Consider the following 6,691-nt stretch of genomic DNA (forward strand, 5'->3'; position numbering starts at 1 on the left):
ATTACCGTAAAATCCGCTTTCAATAGCAAAACTTATTTTTAAAACTAATTCTAGAAAACTATTAAGGATAACTTTCAAGATCGTTCAATTTAATAAAATAGTTTTATATTTACAATTCAATAATATCTTTAGTGTTTTAAATGAAAGGCAGTCCTTTGAATTGAATTCGATGGTATGTTATCGAGAAAAAAAAGCATTTTTCTCGTGATAGATAAAGCTTTAGCTTTTGGCAGTGCTGTATCTGAATTATTTTCCAATACTCGATTATACATTTCATTTTTTTTTCATATTTATCTTCCTTTTGTTTTTCATCATTTATTTATCTACCTCAAGTGATGTGATAAGATAGAGCAACTATTTTATGACAATCAATTTATTTCTGATTCATCAAGCCAATTCATTAATTTTCTGTACTTAAAGAGTAATGCTCAAATGATAAATTAAAGTATGATGACATCTGATATCTACCATAATACCTATTCCCATTTATAACCATAGGTTAAAAGTGTGTATATATACATGCTTAGAAGAGAGAATAAATCAGTGTATACCTTAACAATGTGTGCATCATTTCTTGTCCAGATTTTCTTTTTTTTTATGTTCTTGAAGTGACCTACCGTAACGTATGCCAAAACCTGGATCCTTTGGATACAGAATAAATATTTCATGGCCTGAATATATATATATTCAGCATGTTGCCAAGGTTCCGCTAGTGATATAAGAAATTCCACCTCTTCCCTACTTCAATCACTTGGGTAGCCGGAGAGTTGAATAATTTTTTTGAAATGGGGCAATCAGTTAATGGGTAGAAGATAGGCCAAATAAGAGGAAAGACTGTGACGACGGTGGAGATGAAGGGGAACTCAAAGCAGCCGTGGTATGCATACTGAAGCGCGGAATCCTCAAGCGGACGATGAAACGCCCTACGGCACTGTGAAAGAACGAATAAAAAAGGCATTTGAACGAGGACGATCTTCTAATTGATCAGAGAGATAAGCAGACAGTCCAACGGACGATTCTTTGGAGAACTATTATCTAGGTGTGATTGAATTATGTATAATTATAGCGAAGTGATGGCAACGTACCTGATGCAGGCCTGTATGACGTTTTCGTCAGGCATCATCAAAGTGCAGCAGGCGAAGGAGATTGGGAGGAAGGTGGGTGTGCCGGAGAGAACAAGGAATATCGAGAAGGGACCGAACCAGAAGAAATCTAGAGAGATGATCTAGATGATCTAGATGACCTGTCATGAGTGTGAGAAGGTGGGGCATCAGATGGCTCAGATTCCTCGCACTAAGTGCTTTGAGTGCGGGAATCAAGAGCTTATCACCAAGCAATGCCCCTACATATACTGGAGAAGAGATGTTGACCAGGGCGAATCCATGGATGTCAACGCTCAGAAAATTCGACGGACTAAGGCATACTGATCATCGACTGAGTCAACAGAGGCATCGGAATGTTCAAAATGGAAGAAGAGATTGATGGGCCTGGGAGTGGAGGCAAACATGCAAGTAGTCCTAGTAGTTGGAGACAGAAGGCTGTAAGAAGGAGAATCTGGGCGGAGACCTGAAGAGGGTGACGGCAGAGGAGCATACTGGTGAACTAAAATAAGCGCGGTGGTCTGTCAATCATCCGAGTGGACGGAGTGAGAAGCCTGATCGTTACGGGGAGTTCGCACACCATCTCATTTCGCGAACCATTTGAAAAGCTGTATGAGGGTGAGGTATGTCATTGCCAAATGGTCACTGTGAGCAGAACACCACGCGAGTATCAGACTTGCAAGAGAAAATAGGAATAAAAACCAATTAGAATAAGTGGGGTATTAGGTAATGGAAAAAATGTTGTTGTTTCAAGTGTAAACTGAGTAAGGGTGTGGCGATAGGAAATTATATCTGAATACGACATTTTCTTCAAAGAAGGAGATACGGAGATAAGGAAATGGCACCGGGGGAGGAGGAAGACCCCTTCAAATCGTTTGGAAGACTAGGGCAGCAGGGTTGATGAGAATAGAATATGAGGAGTAGAGCAGGAGTTCGATTACTACTGTTTAGCCAACATCGGGAGCACGAGAAGACTAAATTTGCCGGGCTCTTAAAGAAGGGTCCAAGACGGGAAGAGGTGTGAGAATCGCAGACACTTAAAAAAAAAAACTAAATGACTGGGGTGGTCGGAGCAGGTGGAATAGATCGTAATTTCATTACATGTAAACTGATGGAAGGGATAGTTAGGAACGTGAACAGAAAAAAGAAGTATTGGGAGTACTGCGTACCTGGTTTCAGTCAATTTCGTTCCTGGTCGTATTTCTTCAGAGGAGCCGAGATAACTCTCTTCTGGGACAAAAAATTACAACTTCAATACTGACTTTATTGACAGAATTAATCCATTTATTTTTATATTTAAATTTTATCAGCTGATATAGTTCTCTGTTGGATAGCTCATATATGATATTAAAGATAACAGGTAACCTTAAAATACCAAAGGTAGTAAAAGGTAAGACACAACACGAATTACTTTTCTTTTTCACAGTAATGCACTTACTAATTCACTTTTTATTTCTGTTTTAGAGGGTTCGGAAAAAAATAAATAAATAAAAAAAAATAGTTCTCTGTCATCTGACATCACACTTTATCGGACTCTCCCTTCCCCCTTCATAAAGTGGTCGATGAAGGTATCTCTCTATCCCCCTTGGCTCTTTGGTTGTTAAGATGCCATACTATCTCCTGGAGTAGCATTTCTTTTCTGGGACTGTCGGACGTAATCCTTTTGTGTTTGTTTATTGTCGAACGAAATCCTATCGGGTATGCGATAAAATTGTAACCACGTCTACAATTCTCGTAACATTGTTTCTGCTGACCTCTCTTACACATGGTACACCATTCCGCTTTACTTAAAAGGTCAGAAATTTTCTTTCATAGATTGGCATTCGAACTCATCCAGTCCCATCATGAACTCCTCCGTGAGCCTCTGTATTGTAATCAGCGCTTTTTTAGGCCGAACGGTATCTTTGTGACTTCTTTTGAAAGCGAATACTGTTTAATGTTCGTCATTTGGGTGTATATAACTATTCAGCCTTGAGATCTAGTGTGCTAAAAATCTAAGGAACATCTATCAAATCCAGGGATCAGGTATAGTTCGTCGATGGTGTTTTTATTCAATTTACGGTACTTGACAGCCACTCTGTTTTTTCCCTCTTCCTCGCCTGGTGCACTCTTCTTTCTCATGATGCTATTTACGATTTTCTATTGCTTTATGAGGTCCCCCACCTATTCCCGAATATGCTTCCGAAGTGCCTCTGGATACAGTCGTTATTTAATGTATGTCAGCCAAACCGCCCTTCCTATCGCACTTAAGCACCTTCCCTTCATTAATGAAATGCTCGTCTTCATTCCGCCTGCACACGCTCATCCTGCTCCGCTGTCCACCCCCCCTTCCATGGTCTTCTCCTTTGGTTCCATGGTCTTTGCGCTCCTACAGAGTTTTTACTTTATTTTCCCTGTCATTAAACTCCAACGTTTCGTTTTGGTCCGTACATCTTCTCAAGGTACATTTAGGGACACTACTCAATAATGAGTCCTTCGCTCTCACCTTTAAAATCTAGTGCAAGAGCATTGAGCCACCAGATGCCAACATACCGCACCTGTAGCATCAGCTGTCCTCCCGCACACGGATTTATTCTGGATCGTCTTTCACCCTAAGTTACTCTCCATGGCGTTTGATCGATACTACCTTCTTCGCTAGGGTCTGGTGTTGTTTTTGAGGTAATGGTAGTCAACTCTGGTCCACCCTGGCTCCTCTTTCCATCCGCGATCACTTCTCCTGGGCGCTGGCACCTATCAACCTGCAGCCTATCTGTGATTGAATACTTCCTTGGTAAGATACCGTCAAGACTAGAGCTCTTCGGCGTACTGCCCGCAGGACCCTCTTCTAAGGCCCACCGTTCTCTTTCAAATGCTTACTTCGCTCTCTCTTTCACTATGCTCCAGGGCGTTTAAACATATTCCTGCATTTGGTTGATAATGCGTTTTACCCTCCAGACCACTTCCGATTTTAATGCTCCTGAATGCTCACTGTCCAACAGGTTCTCCGAAGTCTTTGCCTCTATTCTTTCCGTTAGGCGATAGCCCATTATGAAGAACGATTTAATCCTCGGTCTCTCCAGAGAAAGCGGAGTTCCAACACCGCTTTCCTCAGGACTTAAGTGGTCGCAGTACGAATGTTGAACCAATCGAACGCATTGGCGTGCTCTTTCGGCATAGGGAATTCTTGTAGAGGTGAAACCTGGGCTATCAACGACGTAGGTGGGTATTCTGGGTGGAAAGTTCAGGATTGGTGTTCGTAAAATCCTGTTACTCGTTATGTTTCTATGAAATAAGTATCAAGGAGAAGCAAGTGAAACAAGCAAAAATAATACAATAGTGCAATACAAAGAAAAAAATATTCCTGGAACCCTGCGTTTCTTCTGTGGCTAAATTTCTTGGGTAAGGACTCCTATTTAGGCAAAAATAGAAAAAACGTTTTCAGAATATAAGCCCACAGAGAAAATACGTTTGCTCATTTCTGAGAAGAGGTAGGGGATGAAATATAAATGAACCGTCCTGGTACCAACCCTTACATCCCTGAATATTTCTCCAAAATTAGATTAGCACTTGTAGGTATTGTGCCCGAACATTGATTTGATACAGACAGACGCCGGAATCAATATTGTTAAAATTAAATATCACTTAAGGATTGAACGTGTTTAGTTCTTAATGTTCGATTCGTATGAACTGTCTTTTTTTCTTTTTCTTTTTTTCTTATTTCAAATCACGAAGCAAGTAAGCGATGAGCATTACTTTTCTCGACTATTGATCTTTTGAACTTTGACCTTCGTTAAAAAAGTTCCGAATGGAAGAACTAGTTTGTACGACAATCAAGTGGAGACAGCGGTGCTGTTAACCCTAGAAGAATTGCAGAGATTCTCCCTGAGTAGCCAATTAATGGAATAGTCTACAGCGGTTTATGACATGTCATCACGCTAACTTCAATTGTCTTCTTCGGATTGCTTTTCGATTATTGTCTACCTCTTTGCTGAGCTCTTTTCTCAGATTTTTCTGATCAGAATCATTTATGGGCTACCTGCATGAAGGTAACACTTTTTGAAGAGCTTCAGAGTACCGGAGGATAAAACCATACTCAGAAATAATTTAAATTAGCTAGCGTGTATAAAAAAAAAAAATACAAATTTTATGTTTTATGGTTTTATACATCACAATAATATTACTGCTTTCTTAAAACGGCAATATCAATACAAGGAAGAAGAATATATTCTTACGCATTTATGTCATACTATATTTAAAACTATTAAACATGAAAATCGTTTACTATTCATTCTTAATTATCCAAAGTTTATTTGACTATCCCTTCAATTCTAATATAGTATTTAAATTTATAGTTAACTAAAAATGAAGGAAAAATAATTGTAATAATTGAGGGAAATTAGAACTAGCATTAAAACAATATTGAACTAACATCTTTAAAACAGGCATACTTATGAACTGTATTATACAGCCAAGATAATTTCGCTAAGAATTTAGAACGCTAAAGTTTCGGAGAGAAAAGCAGTACTCCAGGAGATATTTAAACTGTGAAACTGGCATTTAAAGCCAGTAAAGGCTGATCAAGGGCTGTATAGTCGCTGCCTTCATTATTTGAGATGAGAATTCTAAAATTGCCTAAAATCTGTGATGATATGTGAAGTTTTGATGAAAATTAGAAAATGGGATATTGAGGTCTTATTAATTCTTAAATATCATAGAATATTGAATATTTTATGAGGAAGTGAATGCGTTCGCTTTTCCAGATCCAGATTTTTTTATCATAATTTTTCTCACCGATTTTCTTTTGTAATAAAATGAAGACTGATGCTTGACACAAACATTTTTTAGTGGTTATTGCATTAGTGCACATGATCACATGATCTCCCTAACATTGCAAATGATGAGCAAGATTACTTTATAGTATAAAAAAAGAAATGAATTGTCTTAGTTTTGTATCAGAGAAATACAATTACTCTACTATAATAAAATAGACAGAAAACATTTATTCAATAGAGAGTTTAGTAACGGAAACGACATCCGCTTTGACTAATTCTACCATCGGAGCTTGAGCAGAGAACCACCTGAAATGAGTTAGGAGGTGGAGAGGGTATTCGTTTGTACTTTGGAGGGAATAGTGTCTCCTATTTTTGCCAATAAATCATATATTATGTATGCTGCTCTGAGTCGTTATTTTGTTAGGATGTTTTTACAGCTGATAATTTGTCTTGGAGAAGTAGATTTTCATTTTCATTTTAGGAGAAGATAGTTGGGTATATGAAGTAGAATGGGGAATGATAGTCTGGGTGGTGGTCAGTAAAGATATAAAAATAGTAGAATAAAACTATTTATTGTTAACCTTCGTTTCGACCTACTTTGCAGGACTTCGTCAGGGCTGTCAGATTTAAACAAAGATGTTGACTGAATTGGTCATCATCTTTGTTTTAATCTGCGGCGTTAAAACATTTAACGTTGGTTAACAATAAATAGTTTTCTTTCACTATTTTGATATATTTATTGACGCGAACCCGACAATAAACTTATTCATTTATGGCCAATTTATTTTACTGTATTAACTAAACTTTTAGAAATTAATAAAATACTATTCATTTCCAAAA

Source organism: Halyomorpha halys, unplaced genomic scaffold (genome assembly GCF_000696795.3).
Source record: "Halyomorpha halys isolate HHAL.00 unplaced genomic scaffold, Hhal_1.1 Scaffold77.1, whole genome shotgun sequence".
In the NCBI taxonomy this organism is placed as follows: domain Eukaryota; kingdom Metazoa; phylum Arthropoda; class Insecta; order Hemiptera; family Pentatomidae; genus Halyomorpha; species Halyomorpha halys.